The sequence below is a fragment of the Chrysemys picta genome, chromosome 6 (assembly GCF_011386835.1).
Source record: "Chrysemys picta bellii isolate R12L10 chromosome 6, ASM1138683v2, whole genome shotgun sequence".
In the NCBI taxonomy this organism is placed as follows: Eukaryota; Metazoa; Chordata; order Testudines; family Emydidae; genus Chrysemys; species Chrysemys picta.
In genome coordinates this window covers 106,755,971-106,775,622 of record NC_088796.1, presented here as the reverse complement: position 1 = coordinate 106,775,622, position 19,652 = coordinate 106,755,971, and the positions used below count along the sequence as shown (strand labels likewise).

Here is a 19,652-nt window from a genome sequence, read left to right as displayed (position 1 = left end):
GCGACATCTAGTACGCTAACACTGATATCACCTTTCATTTAACAACAATTTATATTGAGGTAGCTCCTACTAGCCAGCTCCAATTGGGAATGGACGTCCTGTTGTGCTAGGCACTGAGCGTATGTAGAAAACAGTACTCCCTGCACTGAGGAGATTCCAGTCAAATGTCTATGTATGCTTTGTTTTTCTTTTTAATTGTTCATATTCCTAATTCACCCAAATAATTTAGTGACTATTTCTCTAAAGCACCTCCACTTGAAGCTGTGCAAAGAGTTCCTCTTAGATAGGCTGCCTAATTCCATGGAGCTGTTGCATCTATAACTGGGGAAAAAATATTACTTTCTATTAGCATAAAATGGGTTCTTTCTTCATAGTAGGGTTGCCAAGGGTCTGGTTTTCGACCGGCGCACCCAGACGAAAAGGGATCCAGGCAGCTCCGTTAAAAGTCTGGTTAGCAGTGCAGCGGGGCTGAGACAGGTTCCCTGGCTCTGCGCAACTTCCAGAAGTGGCCGGCATGTCCCTGTTGGTGGCCCCTAGGTGGATGGGCGATCAGGGAAGCTCTGCGTGCTGCCCCTGCCCCCAGCGGGCCTGGGCAGGGCACAGAGCCACCTGGCCCCTCTACCTATGGGCTGCAGGGACATACTAGCAGCTTCCAGGAGCTGCGCAGAGCCAACCAGGAGCTGCCTGAGGTAAGTGCTGCCCATCTGGAGACCGCACGCCGATCCCCCTCCCGCACCCCAACCCCCTGCCCCAGGTTGAAACTTTCTCTCAGAGCCTGCACCCCAACCCCCTCCCCCAGCCTTTCACCCCCCTGCACCCTAACTCTGTCCCAGAGCCTGTACCCCTGCCCCAGCCCTGAGCCCTCTCCTCCACCCCAAACCCCTCATCCCTGGTCCCTCCCACACCCCAAGCCCCTACTACAGCCCTGAGCCCACTCCTGCATGCCGAACCCCTCGGCCTCAGCCCAGAGCCCCCTGCTTCACCCTGAACCCCTCATTTCTGGCCACACCCTGGAGCCTGCACCCCCAGCCTGAACCCTCCCACATCCCTGCCCCAGCCCAATGAGAGTGGAGGGAGAGCAAGCTACAGTGGGTGGGGTCTCAGGGAAGGGATGAGGCAGGGGTGTTCGGTTTTGTGTGATTAGAAAGTTGGCAACCCTACTTCATAGAAAAGTCTCACACTAACTGTCCACTCTGCTAGGCTGGAATTTTGCTAAGTGCACTGCAATGAATCTCCTTTCTAGTGAATCATGTGAATGGAAAACCTCTTGCTACATAAACGCTGCAATACCAGAAATGCCAACCGGGAAGAAGTTTATCCTTCTATAGTGTGTGTCTGACTGGTGTGTCAAAGTGATTAGTAGGTAGAAAGAAAACAGAGCTGTGTTGCTGCCAGTTGCCCAGCACAGAGTGGCGGGGGGGTTGGGGGGGAGAGGTGTGTAAAATAAATCCGAGTAAAAGGGATCTCTCTCCCTCTCTCTTTCCTTGGTACATTGCTTCTCAAACTGCAAATCTTCCTCGGATTAAGATGAAGGAGGCTAACTTGAGATGCCTCAAGTGTACGTGAAAGGAATCTAAACTTTTCCACACATGGGGAACAGTTTTGCAGCACATTCATGATGTACATATTACATAGTTGTTTTTCTAGCACTGTGATTTTTTTTTAAAGAGAAGCCTGGGTTTTATTAGGAGCCTTGGCTCAAAGTGTTGCATTTTAAAGCAATCTATGGTTTTCCTAATTATTAAAAGCTTGGGGTTGAAAGGCCAACTTTTAAGAGGGCTTCAGTAGCTAGGTTAAAAATGCAAATGTAAAATACCTGTGGTAGGGAAAAGGGAATAGACCAAGAAAGGAGTAAAGGGGGTAGCTAATTACACTTAATTGGGTCATCCTGGGAATGACTGATTAGAACAATTAATCTAGCCCTGTAGTGGGGGGTTGAGCAGTGTTTGGTTATTGCACCAGCTGAAATCTAGATGGAAGGAGAAGTTTAGGAGTTGTGAAGTAAGGGAATTTTCCTTCTCTTTGAAAAGCAATGAAATACTGGAATTTTGTAGCTGTGGACAGCTAAGACCTGACCCTGGAGTTGGGGGGGGGGGGAGTAGGCTACCTTATTTGGACTTGCAGCCTTGTAAAGGAGAGGAGATGTGGACTAGAATAACACTAGTGACAGGCCCAGGATCTTTGCCCTACAGTAAGTAGCAATGCAATTATATTTTTTTCAGTCTGGCAGCTAGTGCTATTGAAGACTCAAGGGTGAGGCCAGGTAAGGGCTGGACATGTGAGAAGCCAGTAATCCACTAGTATATAAATACATTGACTAAATCCCATGCATTAGTGTGAGTCCCATATTTTGTACAGTAATCTAAAATATGAACCTCTCCTTGTGTAATCCTTCCTAATCTCTATGTGTAATTTCTATCAATAAGCATACATATGTTGTATGTAAGTGTTTTCTCTAACTCACTTTCTGCACTCTTGCCTAACTAGTGTTTAAGGCACATAAAACATACTACAGAGGTGCACAATATATTCTGTGACAATTCTAAATATGGATAAAATTCAGTATGCTCAGAACATTCCTAATAGAATGCTACATGTCTTAATGCTAAACTCAGGATTCTAGGGACTCTTGTAATGTAGAATGTGCATGAAGGTCCTGGTGTTTACTTGTATCCCAACTACCTCAAAGTATTGCATCTAGAAACTTAAAGCCAAAAGGCTCATTAAAGAAAAGATGTCCATACCTGTTATACTAGAGCTTGCTTTCCATTGTACCTCAAAGTGTGAGGTTACTCCAAAGACATAACTGGGGGCCAAGTTGCAGGTTGTTAACCCTGATGTTGGTTCCTGATTTAATTTCTGTGCTGGAAGAACACTAGCAACTCATAGAATACTGAAGGTTTGTTACTCCCAACTACTAGACACATGAGCCAATAATGACAGGTAAATGCAAAAAGCTAATGTGTTGGATGGATGTACTATAAATCTCTTCCATCACTAAGTTCCATGCTTCTGAGATTTAAAAACTTTTTTCACAGAACAAATGTTAAAATCTGGTTTTATTCACAAATGCAGCACGTTTAATGCCACTTAACTTAAGCCTAGATTCCACTAGACTTCACATTTTTTTTCTCCCCAATAGGACTGTGTAAAGTAAAGTATTAGTCAATGTGAATAAGGGCAACAGATTCTAGTAGGAACGGCCAGTTGTTGCCTGGTTTTGAGTGTCGTTATGAAAGAGGGCTTCAGCTAAACTGTGCAAATATCTTATCTACAAAGAGATTTAGGCCTTGCAACATCTAACTTTTAGGTGTCTAGCCACCTAGCTGAATCAATAGGACCAGGGTTAAGTGCTTAGGCTCCTTGTACAATGCCTGGGGAGAGATAGTGTGCTAGCTTTGTGGATCCTGTTCCTACACATCTGAGTGGGGAACCACTGAAGTGAGTCAGTAGCAGATGCTAAGGAGAATGATCTGTCCTCAGCCCTGCTCCTCTCTGGAAGTTCAGTGCCTGTCCCTGCTTGGGATCTGCAGCTGGGAACCATCTCCTGAAATCAGATGCCTAAGCCATTTTGTAAGTATGCCTAATATCATGCAAAATGGCTGCAGGGGAAAAGGGGACATGGAGAAGGAGGACTACCTTCTAACCATCAGTCCAGTAGTTAGAGTTCTTGCCTGGCACATGGGAGACCCTCATGCAGCTCCCCTCTCTACCTGATGAAGATTTGCACAGGTGTCTTCCCCCTCCCCTCAGGTGAGTCCCCTACCACTGGACTACAGGTATTCTGACATGGATTCTTCTCTCCTGTTTGAAACTGTTCATTGTGAATAAATAACTAAATATACACTGGGCCAGAGATGGTGGGCGCCAAATTACAATTTTGCCCAGGGCACCATTTCCCCTAAGGTCAGCCCTGTGGAGCACTGTTTAGGTGACTAGAATTCAGACAGACCAGAACCCTGCATGGCTCTCCATGTGCCTGGACAATGCCTTTCACATCTACTACTTTTAGTTATATAGTGTCCTACTGCTTTCCCACTGCTGGAGCCTTTCCCCACTGCAGTGAGAGACTCTGGCAGGGTGAGGAAGCAGTGAAAGGCTCTGGCAACTCCCTGCCAAAGTCTTTCCCTCCTCCTCCTCTTCCCCTGGTCTCACTGCAACATGTAACTACACATACCCTGCATGCTGCCACCAGTGTGGACAAGGCCTAAGGTGCCTAAGTGACATTTATGATGACAATGTAGGCAGGGTGAATTTAGGTACCTATAGGGTTAGACAGCAGCTGAGCAGTACAAGCTTTCCCATGCTACCTTTCATGATTTTTTCTAACACAGTGCTGGAGAGACCAATTCTAGGGGTGAGAAACTCAAATCTATATATCTGTTCAGTGTTTGTCCTTTCTGTCAAGAATCTACCTGTTGTCATGATTGTGGGGGTGAGTGATATGGCCACAGGTCTACTAGAAAGTGACAACAGAGATCATCAACTCATTTTAAATCAGTCACCAAACAACTAGTAGATAATTACTCTCTTGGTCACCCTCAAACTACTAGATTCAAACAAGCTTCCTGCAGGTGAAAGTTCCTGTATAGCATTCAGCTGAGCCATCCACTCCTCAGCATTTCATGCCCCTGACTAGCTTTATCTTTGTAGAATACCATGAGAAAACTGGAAGATGGAGGGTAAAACAGCTGGAAATGTTGATCTATTCTTCTGATCAGTGGTTGGGAAGAACTACATTATTTAGGGTTTTAATTTGGCAGTCAGATGACTACAAATTTACAGGTCTTGACATTTTGCCTAGATTGGGTTAAATTGTGTAGCCCTTCCTGTTCCCATTACAATGTTTTCCATGACAATAAGTTAGCAAACTTTAATGGCTTCCTATGATATGACCTTTTCAGTAGGTTGTATTTTTGACTGAGCTTTTCCAGCTCTGCCCTATGCTTTACTGAGGCTATAAACAGAGCAGAAGGGACATGCAGCAGAACAAATGGCCAAGTGGAATATGTTTTGCTTTTTAAAGTGTTTTTTAATTTGATAGTACTACTGGATACCCAACACAGACAAACCTGCTTCCTATATTTCAATATGATCACTTCTCCTTCATGGAGAAGGGGGCTGAAATTGTGTTCTGTAGTTTAAAAAAAAAATGTATTCCAGAAATCCAGTGCACTGACTGGTGTGTATGTTTAGGTGCAGTAACCAGAAGCTCTTGCCTGTACATGCTGAAGATATTACAGTTGCATTTTACTACATAGCTGTCAAATTTAGTCAGTGAATTGCTATGAAGTAGGAGAGACTTATTCTGACAGAATACATTTAAAATGTTTTTTTAAATGAGTTTCTAATTTAGTAAATGACTAGATCACATGGCAGCGTAGTGGCACGCCTGCTTACAATCGGACTTTGAAATGCCTGTGGTGTTTTTTCTCAACTGGCCATGCTTCCCATCATTCCTCTGTGCCATCTGGGAAATAATCCACCATCAAATCAGAAAAACAATGTGTGCCACTTGAAGAGAGTCCAGGCCAGGGCCGGCTCCAGGCACCAGCTAAGGAAGCAGGTGCTTGGGGCGGCCAATAGCAAGGGGTGGCACGGCCGGGCCTTTGGCAGCGGGTCCCTCAGTCCCTCTTGGAATGAAGGACCTGCCGCCGAAGAGTGGAGCGATGCGGCGCGATCCCACTGCTGTGCCTTTTTTTGGTGTGTGTTTTTTTTCCTGCTTGGGGCAGCAGAAAACCTGGAGCCGGCCGTGGTCCAGACAGCGTTGCAATTCAGAAGCTTTTAAACTTGGTTCGAACTAGATACTAGTGACTAGCTACTACACCCTGGGTACATTAGAAAATTATACACAGTTAAAACCCATCTCTCTCTTCTCTAGTCTGTGCAGAGTCACTTTTGCCAGTGCGGAAACTGTGTACATGTTAGCACTGAAAGTCCTCAGATTTTTCAGGTAATTCTGATAGTCTGAAGAATTTGCCAAAAGCTGGAAGGTAGTTGAATATGCATGGTGGGGACAATTATAGAAACAGGGCTCAGAGGACTGCACCAGGTGCTCTAAACTAGGATTGATCAATCCTGGGCTTTCAGTGTTCTTCAGTAGTTGGTCTTGCTAACCTTTCTAGAATAATATTTACAGCAGTCCAATTAAAGAGCTAGTAAGGTCTACTTTTGACCAGAGATCCATTAATGATATTTGTGCCCTCTGCTTATCTGGTCATTTCTGCCAAAGACAGACTTTTTAGAAGGCTCAGGTTCAGTTTCTCCAATTTGAGGGATGAAGTATACATTCTTGCTCAGTTGTTCATCACAACCATCAGCTCTATTTGTTAATAGGGGAGCTCACCCATCTGAAGAATATATTTAATGTTGGAACATATTTATTTAAATTAGTGTCTGTGTAAATTAATAGAATATTGGTAACTGTTCTTACAAATTCATACAGTTGGTTGTCTGTTTAGATAGAACTCATGGTCACCTCATGATTTCTGAGGAAGAGGGAAAACCTCAGACCTTAGTTACAAATTAAGGGAAATTTCCCTTCGTAGTGTCTTAAGGCATGACCTTCAACTTTGAATAATTCAGGAGGAATTTGAGTCTGGATATGTCTTTCTTATTTCAACAGCTTTAGCTTTCCTTGGGGGAGGTGTGTGTGAGACTTCGTATTTTCTAAATATTTTCTTGAATGTGAGGGAGTGGAAAGTACAGATACTATTTCTGTTTTAAATAACAAAATGTCAGCTTTCCTCATCAGCACAGATATTTGGCAACTTCTAAATATCTATTTGAGACTGTCAAAGTAAGGAAGCCTCTTGACATTTTTTTCCAATACTAATGCTGCTATTGTGTGTTACACGTAGGTAATATGAAAGTAGAGAAAAATTCACTGGGTAGATTATACAATAAGAACAAAAATGATAGGAATAAAACACTACAAAACCCAAATTCAAGGGTCACAATTGTTAGAATTTTTGAACCCATCTTTCTCCTGTTTTCTGTTTGCATTCTGCTTCATGTATAAATCTAGAGCAGAGCATAGTGTTTAAAGGATTCCTGCATAATTAATCACAAGTAACTGAATGAGATGCAGAGTAAATGAAGAGAAACATTAAAGACTTTTTCAGGAGAAAATGTAATTCTGTCAAAGGAAACCTGCTGCATATTCAGCAAGCCTAGGTTTAGTTTTGGGAAGAGCTGAAGTCATTCTAAATTTAAAGTTTGTTCTATCTTTTGATTCATTCTTTGAGTCATTGCTACTGGGGAAGATTCAGGCCTCACTTGCAATGCAGAGCAGGCTTGGTCAACAAAATGAAGGCAACAAAGTGAAGGAATGAGGAAGCATTTAACCAAACTTTTCTGAACATCAAAAAGTGGTTTGAGTTCCAGATTGTAATTGTGATCTCTCCTTACTCTTCACTTAAGTAATCTCTCTATTCAACTTTTTAAAAATCTTTCCTTGTAAATCAGTTTCTCTAGACCTTGGTCAAATTTGTTGCTCTCCCACTTGTGAGTGTCACTTACATAATGAAGTGCCCAGAATTGAAAATTAAGATATCCATTAGTATGCTCCAGTTATATGCCTGAGAGATGTTTTTGCTTGGTTCTAATCTGATATATTTATGTATGGTGTAGTCATAGATAAATATCTATATTAGGTATGCCCACTATGTATAACTGGTGTACAATGGATGTCTACATACAGATATCAATTTCCACACCACTGTATGTAGTGAACATGTCCGCCTTTGTACTCTTATAATGCTATTATATAACCTCTTGCGAATGATCCTTTTCATGATCTATAAAGGACAGATGTTCACCAACTTTAATGTCCTAAAAGTGGCTATAAAATAGCTAGATGTATAACTTATGGACAAATGCATATTAGGATAAATGTACTATCAGTACAGAACTGTTATCACATTCCTCACAATCATATATTCCACTGTTCATGCAGTATGTGGCATCTAAGGCTCATTGGAAATAGTTTGGTATAATGTCCGCCTTCTATTCCTGTCTTGATTTTTTTTTTTTACTTTGAAATTGTGGGGTTTTTAAAAAATATTTTGTATTTTCAAAACCCAAACACAACTCTGCAGCTGTTTTGGAACCGAAGAGCTCTATTTATAGGATACTTTTTTCCAAGTAGAGTGGAAAGCTTTTGCATAACTGACAAACAGTGATAGTTTATATTCATTCCTTTTCTCCTGCAGTTCATTTATCACCTGAAGGAGATCTGTTGTGGAATATTCTGATTAATGGCTTGTCTGTTCTCTTGGAAGGTTGGAATCCAGCAGTAGACTGGGCTGCTTGCTCAATATCTTAGTGAAAACAAAGTAGTGCACTATATATTGCTTTGGAGTCTGTATACCTTGGGTGGCCTCATCTCACTGTGTACTTTTCTAAGAGAAAGATAACTTTAAATGTTAATTGGGTTTCCCTTCTCTGTAATTTCTGCCATTAGGATATTAGGTTCACACTTGCAACATTTTCCCTCTTCTTCCTAAATTGCTGCTTTTCCTTACTTACTTTTCTTGGTTTGAAGGTATCCCAATTAGAACTGATCAGCAATTTTTTTTAACAAACTTTTTTTTTATCAGAAAATCATTATCTCTTTGCTGGCATTTATTGGTTTAAACCAGCAGTTCTCAAACTGTGGATTGGGACTCCAAAGTGGGTTGTGACCCCATTTTAATGAGGTCGCCAAAGCTGCTGATAGATTTGCTGGGGCCCGAACCCCACCGCAAGGTAGGGTTGCCAGGTGTCTGGTTCTTGACCAGAATGCCCGCTCGAAAAGGGATCCTGGCAGCTCCAGTCAGCACTGCTGACCAGGCTGTTAAAAGTCCGGTCGGCAGTGCAGCGGGGGCTAAGGCAGGCTCCCTGGCTCTGTGAAGCTCCTGGAAGCAGCCAGCATGTCCCTGCGGCCGCTAGGTACAGGGCTATCAGGGAAGATCAGTGTGCCGCTCCATCCCCATCGCCAGTGCCGCAACTCCCATTGGTCAGGAACCATGGCCAATGGGAGCAGCGGGGGCGGTGCCTGCAGGCATAGGCAGCATGCACTGTGCAGAGCTGCCTGACCACACCTCCACCTAGAGGCCGGACATGCCACCTACTTCCAAGAACAGCATGGAGTCAGGGCAAGCAGGGAGCCTACCTTAGTTCCGCTGCACTGCCAACCAGGAGCCGTCTGAGGTAAGTGCTGCCTGGCCAGAACCCCCTGCCTCAGGTTGGAACCCCTCTCTCACACCCCAGCTCTGAGCCCCTCCTGGAGCCTGCACCCCTGCCCCAGCACTGAAACCTGTTCTGCATTCCAAACCTCTCATTCCTGACCCCACCCCAGAGCCCACACCCCCAGCCGGAGCCCACATCCCCTCCTGCACTGCAAACCCCTTGGCCTCAGCCTGCTCCCACGCTCCAAATCCCTCATCCCCGGCCTGAGCCCACTCCTGCACTCCAAATCCCTCACCTGTTCCCGCACCCCGCCCCAGCCTGGAGTCCCTTCCTGCATCCCAAACCTCTCATTTCTGGCCGCAGCCCGGAGCCTGCACCCCCAGTTAGAGCCCTAACCTTCTCCTGCACTCCAACCCCCTGTCCCAGCCCAGTGAAAGTGAGTGAGGGTGGGGAAGAGCGAGCGACTGAGGGAGTGGGGCTGGAGTGATTGGAGGGTGGGGCCTCAGAAGAGGTGGGGCTCAGAGAAGGGGCAGGGGAGGGGGTGGGGCCAGAGTGTTCAGTTTTGTGCAATTGGAAAGTTGGTAAACCTACTGCCGGGACTGAAGCCAAAGCCCGAGGGCTCCAGCCCTGGGTGGTAGGGCTAAGGATACAGCCTCCCCCCACCCCCGGAGTTGAAGCCCTTGGGCTTTGGCTCCCCCTCACCCCACTGCCCTGGGGGCTTGGGCTTTGGTCCTCCCTCCTGGGGTCGTGTAATAACTTTTGTCAGAAAGGGCTCGCGGTGCAATGAAGTTAGAGAAGCACTGGTTTAAATGAAACTTGTTTGTTTATTTGGTGCGGGGGGATGGGGTCAGGTCCAGGAAGGGATTTTTTGGGAGAATAGCCAAAAGTCTTATGGGTAGGACACTCACTTGGAGTGTGGGAGACTTAAGATAAAGTCCTTGGTCTGAGTCAGGCAGAGCAAGTGCCCTAACCACTTGTCTTTCAGTTATGCTTGGGGCATCAATCTCTTCTTTTTTGTGAAAAACAAACACTCTCTGAAGAAGAGGAGATACTTTTAAAACCATTAAAATGTTCACAGTACAGGAAAACTGTTTCCCACCTTGCTCTATTCCCAATACCACATAAATGTAACCCACATTACTCTTGTGCCCCTTCAGTCACTGGCTTACACATGAGGTTAGTGTGTGTGTGTGTGTGTGTGTGTGTCTGGTACAGATACTAGTTCGTAACCTTAATCCTTTAGCTCAAGCACTAGAGGCTCATTCTTTTAGTGCAAGAAGTCTTGGGCTCGAAGACTGTTTAAAGCTCTTCAACGAAGACCACGGTTGACAACTTTGCTCCTCTGGCACAACAGAATTCTCAACAATAACAACAAAGCTCATCTGTGCAGGAGCCAGACCCTTTTCTGGGGGGTGGTTTGAGATTGTGGAATGAACTCCTCCCCCAGGAACTCAGGGATTTTTGCCTTCTGTAACATATACGCATAGCAACAGGTACACTTACTGCATGCACACGACCCTACCCAAAACAACACTCCACTGCACATGCGTCTCCCTCTGGGGGGAGGATGAGAGAACAAACACCTGACCGATGTACAGTCTCGTTACTGAACGTACTACTGGAAGATGCTCAGATACTACAGTAATGAGCATGGTATAAACCCGTCTATAGAATAGAATCTAATCCCCAGTGATGACTGATGGCAAACAGTCAACACAAGTGGTCCGTACAGAGACTTGAACTGCTGTGAACCTCAGTCACTTGTGATGACCTTAGCAGGTGACGAATGTGAGCATCTGTCTCCTCTTCAGTGGCTGGTCCACATAACAGGTTAATGAGTCTGTTGCACCTGCCAGTCCTTTCACTTGAGCTGTACCCTAGTGCTGTTCTATCTTTGTCTTTCTTGCTGAAGTCTTAATTCCATATTAATTTGTATTACAGTAGAATCTATAGGTCTCAATTGAGATAGGACCCTTTCCCCCCCCCCCCCCCCTCCCCGCCCTTTGTGCTGGATGCTTTACATACACGGTAAGCTCTTCAGGTCATGGACTCTTTTTACACAGTCTAAGTAGTCCAGAGTGAGAGAGGTAAGTATTACTATCCCCCACTTGAGAGAGGAGGAACTGAGCTGCTGCGAGATTGCTACAGACTGTGAGACCTTGGGCAAGTCACAAAGTTAGTAACTGGATCCAGATCTCCTGAATCCAGGTCCAGTGCATTAACAGCAAAACTATCCTCCACCACATGTAGATAGCAAAAACCACCAGGAATGAGATTCACCTGGAATGATTCTTCACATGTATAATACTGGTAGGGTGCCCACCTGGGTGTGCAGTTAATCCCCCTTTCCTGGGGAGGGCTATTGCTGTCTGTCCTTCCTACAGAAACAGTCAGGAGGGGGCTGTGGTGAAGGGAAGTACTTCTGCTTCCTCCCATCTATATTCTAGTTCAGATGCTTGAGAAGAAAAGGAAGGTGTGCATGTGTGCTAGAAGTCCTGTGTACTTGCAAATCCACAGGAGGAGTGATATTAGAAAACAGTCTAGAGGTTTGAACTTTTTGTGTAATTTCTTTTCAGGCCTGGGTTTATAGAAGCAACACAGCACTTCAATACTCTCATGAAAGACTGATCCTGAGAAGTAGACTGGAAGCTTGAACAGCTGACTCGTTTTTCTTCTGCAAACTAATCAGAGGTAAACTGTTTGGCTCTTTACAGCATGAGGACTTTTTATAAGAGCACCTTTTGTGGTTAACCGGGTCCATGATCCACATCCCAGGGTGCTGACTACACTAGACTCTGTCACTTTCAGTAATCGTTTATTTCCTGGTGTTCTTGCTTTCATTTAGGCTTCAACTTAGTCTTCATAACTTCTATTTCTAAATGGCTTAGTGGCAGCTAGTGCACAAAATAACTCTGGGGGCTGCAGGTAACAAGCTATCTTTAAAAAAAAAAAAAGTTGTTTTCAGACCTAACCCTAACTTGATATGACTCCAACACAGTGCCATTTTTTGGCATAATCAAGAAAAAATAAACTTGTTTAGATTAAACCACTACAGTAATTCCAGGTAATTAGTAAAGCTCTTTCCCCCTGCTATCCTATTACCTCATAAAGTGTTGCCAAAGAGTTAATATTTCTTCAGTGGTTCCCTCTTGATTTATTTATATTTTCCAGATATGAGTAATAGGGTGTAGGAGTAATAGGTTATAAAATTGTTTTCCTTTCCACTTCAGTTGAATTTGTCCAGGCCATGTGAAATACCTTGAGGTTGTCTGTGTCACCTGATATGTAGTTCTTTACATCTCCGTCTTAGAAAAGCTATCTCAAACATCAACTAGAAGCAGTTGTATGGTGTGCCAGCATACAGTTACAGTGGTGCTTTATCCAGAAGGTATGCCTTGCATACCAGCTCAGGATGAAAAATGATCTGTATCTTTTACTGATTAAATCATGTGGTGATGTTGAATGTTCAAGAGCAAGCATCAATGGAATTAGAATGATCTAAAATTCCTTTTGAATGCATGAAAAAATAAAATCCTGTTCTGTATATTGGATTTGTGATAGCAGTAATAAGTTTGTTTAAAACAGCCCTGGTTTTGATTTGAAGGGAAAACTATTGTAGGGGTTACTTTTAAAACTGGAGTGTGCAAAGCACTCGAAAATATCCTTTAGGGAACATTTACACTGACAGGGAGGATGGACTATATGACTTAGTAGTTGTCCTCAATCTATTTTTTGTGATTTAGCTATAGTTAGTATATGCTAATATAACTTCAGACTTTGCCAGATCATATTTGTGTGCATGTGATATTGGCCTAAAAAGACACATTTTTTGCCTTCCTGTATGTTATGCAGTGATTTCTTAACAAATGTGAGACACTCAGAAATTGGTCCATGTTGGGCATATCTTCTTGGTTTAAAAGATGGAGAGCTGTAGTATTCTCATACAGCCCCTCCTGGTGGCTGTGATTTTTTAGAACTGCAGCATCATCAGACTCCTACAGAGCAGATATCATAAGACTTTAAAACCAGAAGGACCATCTTGATCATCTAGTCTGACCTCCTGCACATCGCAGGCTACAGAACTTCACCTGCCCACTCCTGTAATAGACCCCTAACTTCTGACTGAGTTACTGAAGTCCTCAAATCATGATTTAAAGACTTTGTTATGGAGAATCCACCATTTATACTAGTTTAAACATGCAAGTAACCCAAGCCCCATGCTGCAGAGGAAGAAAAAAAGTACTCAGGGTCCCTGCCAATCTGACCAGGGGGAAAATTCCTTTCTGACCCCAATATAGTGGTCAGTTGGCTCCTGACCACTTCAGCAGAAGTATGGTATGCATAAAATATGAACATATTTAACAGGCCTAGATTCTACTGTGACATTTATGTGGATGGCCCTTATGTTTGTAAGGAATCCTATTGACTTAATGAGATTCTGAGTGTGAGGACAAATGAATTCTTTTGCAGGATTTGGGGGGGAGGGGGATCTTTTTAATTTCTGCCCTTTTTCTATTTGCCATTCAAAGTTTGGATACTAATTCCTTGTTTGTATTTTATATAAGTTTAATGCAACGTTAGAGGCCAATCCTACAGAGCTATGGTCAGGAGATGGGTTGAATCAATGCATTTCCTATGTTCTATTTCCAGCCAGCTCTGGCTTCCTATTCTTTAGTACAATGACCTACAACAGACTATATGTTTCTGGGCAGATGTGACATTATATGGTTAAAATATGACCATGTAGATCATTGTTGCTACCATGGTTATATAATTGCAACAAATCTTGTACAAAGTATGTTATGTAAACTGTCAATGGAAAGGTAATGGTTTGCTGAATATAATCTTATTTGTATGCATGTATCAGTTTTAGATCTAAAGTTATGAATATTGACTGTAGGCCTGTGTTCGCTCCTGTGATCACACCCACAAGGCAGCTTACTTCTAGTGTAGCCCCTCAAAGGGCACTTAACTCTCACAATGGACTATAGTAGAGTCTTATTTCTATCTGATGGACCTTCCTGTGGATGTTCTAGCTAGAGTATGGGTAAAGGCTGCCCTGTCTCATCAAAGCATTCAAGGGCATGTGACTAGGTCATGTGATACTAAACTCCATCTTGTGTGCCTATATTTTTCCACAAATTGTGCTAAGGGCTTTGTTTGGAACAATGAAGTTTCCCTCCACATGGCAGAAGCTATAAAAGGCTCTGGAAACATCTTCATTTTTGCCTCTTTCCTGCTCTGATCTTTGGACTATGGACATATACTAATGGGAGCAGTCTAACCAAGAGACTGAGGACCTTCCAATTAATTGGGAGCAACCAGAGACTTAACCAGTTAGCAGTTTACACCATCACTGCTTTAAGCCTAATACAATTATTGTATGTGTTTGATTCTTTTAACCAATTTTAACTCTCACCTTTTTCTTTCTATGAATAAACCTTTAAATATTAGATACTAAAGGATTGGCTGTAAGCGTGTATTTGGGTAAGATCTGAAATATTCATTAACTTGGTGGTTAATGTGTCTGATCGTTTGGGATTGGTAGACCTTTTTATATGACGAACAAGATTTTCAGTAATCCCCATCCCTATATTTGACTTGGCTATCTGGGAAGAAGCCCAAGTCTGGGTTGCTTTTAAGGGAACTGTGTTTTGGCCAGTAAGGTATTGTAGAAGCTGTTTTGTTCCTGGCTTGGTGAAACTAAGTACTGGAATATCTGCCATCTTTTGGGGGACTGGCTGCCCCATTCTTTGCAGTTTCCCTAATTGAGCAAACTCAGTGTGGCCTCCCTGGGACCCTGGTCATAGCAGACCTGTGCCCTCTATGCTAGCTGAAGCATCACTAATTCCTCAGTTTAACCCAGTATCCACTAAACATTTCAGATTTTTAAGAACTTCATGTATATATTTTTTCTATTGTGTTTATTCTCAAATTTCCTAGGAAACAAGTTGCCTGGTAAAGTAGCTACTAAAACTGTCACTTTTAGTGCACATAATGCTGTTGTGGCAGTGATGGATTTGGTCACAAAACATGCTAAACTTCACCTGTAATACTTTTCTCTGCCAGATTTTGCCACCCTGATGCTAGATAGCAATTTACAGCCAGGGTTAAATAATCAGTGAAGCCCCGTGAGACTAAGGTACGCTGTCCTGCAATTTGGATAAGGGGATGTAGATAGCAGTGCACACCAAAGTGCTGTGCTGGGCTGTAACTCCCCAACATGGTTGTTGTGCAGGGGAACTTAAAGATCCCAAGTTCACAGTAATGGACTTCACACACCCTATAGTCCTACCTGTGAAGCAGTGTAGGCATAGCCTAAGGTTAGTGGAAGTGAGAAGCCCTGTCTCATAAGGCTGACTTATTCCCTTCACAGCATGGGAATAGCTTACTAGGGGCAACAGAGGTCAGGACCGCTGTTATCAAAACTTTCCATTTCAGTATTTGCTAATGTGACGCCACACCTGTGCCCACAGCGAGCAGGGCAACAAAAGGGATGTGTCTTCTTCCTGGTGCAGTTAGCTGACCTTTTCAAACCAGTAAAAAACTGAATGATGTAAATAGTTGTAAAAACAACTTATGTAAACTAACCCTTCAAGGGTTACCTTTGGGTGTTGAATGGATTGCCTGAAGTAAAGACTACAACGTGCCTCTAGTCTGTATGTTGGCAAGTGTGTTTATAGCAGCAACAAAAAGCCTTGAGGCTTTTGCAGCAGATAGTTACTGTAACTGGCTGAGCTCCTGTATGCTTCCTCAATCTCTTACCCAAAAGCACTCCCCATCTCTTGCTAGTTAAGAATGAAAAAACCTAGGAAAATATGCAAAAAAAATTGTGCTTCCTTCCCCACAGCTCCCTACCCCCACCCCAAGAAATTAATCAAAGTATTTGGTGTATATTGGAACAACCAGTTGAGTAATCAGCCCTAGGATAGGTTGGACAAATGAACATCTTGGGGGAAAGATAGTAGCTGAATTATTATGTGGAGACTTGAAAAGCTAATGCAAAGTGGCATATGTATGAGTAAGAAGCTGTGTCCCACCTCTTCAAAAATTGCCTGGCTCTGACTAGTGAAATGCATTTGGATCAATGGCTGGTTTCAACTAAGATCTGTGTACATGCCAAAGGATGGGATCCATCCTGTGACTCAGGCCTTGCCAACACTTGGGATGTGCCCCAAAGTGTGGTTGCAGTGGTGCAAACCCCAAGTGTAGACCAGGAAAGTGACTTGCATTGTAGATTTTATCCTGTTCCATTGTTTTTCCTTGCCTGAGGCTTTACACAAGTGCAACTTACACTAGGCTGAAACTGGGGCTAATTTCCAAGTGCAGGTATAAGCAGGGTCTGAATCAATGCTTCCCTGAGAGCTAGCTGAGAGGAGAAGAGACTGTGGGTGTGTGTTCTTGTAAATGTAGTTTGCTCCTGCTCTGTTTACATATTCATCAGGTACATCTTTGTCAAAGTGATCAACTTTGGTGTTGGATACAAATGACCTTGGTACTGAATGCAGGGGTAGTGAAATATGGTGACCAATATTATAATTATTGTAGGAGTACAGGAAAGCAGGACTTGCTTAACCTGTCCCAAATGAGGGGGGTCGCCCTCAGTGCAAAGAACCTCATTAAGCAGGGTCTCAAATGTCAGAGTCCTGTGAAAGTAAGAGGGGTGGGGGTAGGCATACCAGCCAGGAGGCTGCACATCCTCAAGGGTCCTCCCTAGACTGGTTTAATCTGTTCCTTACCAATGCTCAAAGAATAGAGCTAAACAGCTTCATTAGGAGCCTCTTTTGTTATTTTAATTGCTCAATCAGAGCTGAAACCAGTTCTGGTAGACCTGTGTTTCTGTCCAGAGCTAAAAATCACTGGTTGCTGAAATCAGAGAGTGGCTGGTGGGAGCAGTGAGCATGTGGCTGACAGAAGCTAGTGGCCGGGGGGCATGCCCCCCCTCACGTGCGCACACGTGTGCGGCGGGAGGAGAATTCATGCAGATGTACCTATGAACTCTGGGTCTGCACTGACCAGGCACAACTACTGTGAGTGGGGTGTTGGAAGGGGGCACACTACAAGAACTTGAGTGTTGGACTCAAGAACCTGAAGCAAAGGACGCTGCCCATTGTACTCTGGGGAGGGTGTCTTGCTCATGCTTTTTATATTTATGAATACTGCTTGTGCTATTACCTCAAATTAATGCTAGGTTACTTTTATTAAAGAAACTCTTTCTACTTCCAACTCTGTGCTTGCAAGAGGGGAAGAATTGCCTCTTAGAGGTGCCCAGGGGGTAGAGTGAAATTTTCCCAGGTTACTGGGTCGGGTCTTGAGCCGGTTCTGTTATATCATTGAAAAGAAACCCCCCAGATATTGAACCCAGCCCTTCTTGCTGCCCACTCCAACTGGCAGGTAAAGTCTGAGCATTGGTTAAAAATCAATGACTTGCAATCAGACATCAACTCAATAGACCTGTTCTATGATCTGTTAGCAGAGAATTTAGATAAATTATTCTAATGATGATGCCTTACAATTCCTTACTCACAGACCTGAGCTAATCCCTCCTGCTGTACTATAATGTCCTCTTTCGAGTTATTCCTCTAGAATAATTTCACAGATTCAGCTTCAAAAGTAACAAAAGGGGAAGAGATAATATAGCAAGTCTTAAGAACAAGTAATACTGGGAAGCCCTGTTAGGGCTTTAGGGGTTGCAGGTTTGGGGAGGGGTTGTTTGTATTAGCACTGACCTTTCATCTGTCTAACCAGAGTGAGTTGATTCATTATTGCTGTAATGAAATACCTCTGTAAAGGAGTCCTTAAGCTGAGAGGGAGGAAAAATCAATGCTGAATTTCTTTTGTGTGTCACAAGTCAACTGCTGCATAGTTGCAGTCCACTCACCGATCTTTTCATGGTGTGCTCCTCCACCACATATTTGACGGTCTGTTGCTGCCAGGGAGTAACACTGAAGATTTAGCTAAGCCAAATTTCTGCACTTTGGCAACCACTCTGGCCATTCCAGTCAGTAGCCTGTAACATGGACAGGGGTAAGAGGGCAGAGGCAGGGCCACAGCTGGGGGCGGGCTGGGAACAGAGACTCAGGCAGGGAGCCAGGCACAAGACCAGTGACCAGGAGTGGAGCTGGGTGGTACTACCCCTTGTCCCATGTGGGGGCTAGCCTGGGCCCTAGCTGCATTTTTCATTCCTCCACACCCCCCCGGGGCAGCGTGCCCCACGATTTGGGGACCTCTGGTATAAAGCCTAGTCCAGGATCTGTGTCCTAGGTGGATGGAAGTCAGGCCGATGAATTTCAAAAGCCCTGTCTATCCCAGAGTTGCTGCCACTCGAGAAGACATAGCTGTAGGCCCTGATATGCTGTTCTTAATCCAACATTGGCACTGGACTGGCAGCACTGGATGTGACTGCATGAACAGCTGTTGCAAAAGGATGTCGTAAAGTCTGTCATGAGAAGTCAGCAGGAACTGCAAGTGCAGGTGTTTCTCTTCAGGAGGCGGGCATATCTTGTGGGATGTTGCTTATTTGTACCTATTGGAACCATTGCATGTAGTAGGCTGGCTCGATCTGTCATGGCACTCAATGTCATCACTCTTAAAACTGCATCTTATTGAAGTTTTTGGGAGCGAGATCTAAGTTGACATGTATAAATTAGATGTTAGTAGTTGCCTTAGCCACACTAATGATACAGATGACAGTATTCAGCGCTGAATCAATGAGATGCATGTCCCAGCTTCTGCTCCTCACTGTTGCACAATATTCCACTGGAGCAAATATTAGTGCCAGGACTGAGGTTTGTAAAACATTTGCCTCTACTTCCCAGGAGGTTCTTGCTAGCTTCTGGGTCAAGGCAGTACAGAAGGTGATCTTTTTCTGTGTCTCTACATGGGACCAGTATGTTAGACTGTGATCCAGTTTGACTCCTAAATAAGTGATAACTGTCTGGAAAGTAAGTGGACAGTCTTCATCCTGGACTATAAAGAGGTGATTAGCCAGTCAACTGTTCCAATGGAAGGTAGTGGCCACTATCATAGATTCACTTACTTTGTCAGTGGAGGCTTAGATTAAGTGGCCAGAACATTTATGTTCTGGCTGAGTGACCCTTCAATATCACATAGATCATTACCAAATCAGTGAGACAGATGTCATCCATCTATACATACTTAGTTGTTGGTAGGTCATAAGTATACATGTGGAAAAAGAGGGGAGCTAGAATGGATCTTTGTGGGAGTCTGTTACAGAGATGCCTAAGTCAGATGACTTTGTCTCCGGTTTGTAAGTTGAAACTCTGATTTTTATCATCACTTCCATGGACTTACAAAGAATAGTCTGCAACAACTTGACAGTCAGCCCCAGGTGCCAGATGGTCTCATGTGCACCTGACAGACTTCCCCCTGCCATCTAAAAGGTGCCAACTTTTCTTGCCCTTCTCAAAGATATCTTGACTTACTTGATCTTGGGTACACTGTCATCATCTGAGGACAGC

At 43.8% G+C, this 19,652-nt stretch overlaps 1 long non-coding RNA gene across 9 annotated transcripts in view; it reads left to right on the top strand.

Annotated features, from left to right (window-relative positions):
• LOC101947216 (uncharacterized) overlaps positions 1–19,652 on the top strand; it is a 70,596-nt gene that overhangs the window by 28,087 nt on the left and 22,857 nt on the right. For 4 of the 9 annotated variants that reach the window (XR_010588674.1, XR_010588666.1, XR_010588668.1 and 1 more), the window contains exons 1-2: positions 1,904–2,001; positions 11,748–11,862. This is a non-coding gene — a long non-coding RNA (uncharacterized LOC101947216). The other 5 variants (XR_010588667.1, XR_010588673.1, XR_010588669.1 and 2 more) reach the window with 3 other exon arrangements.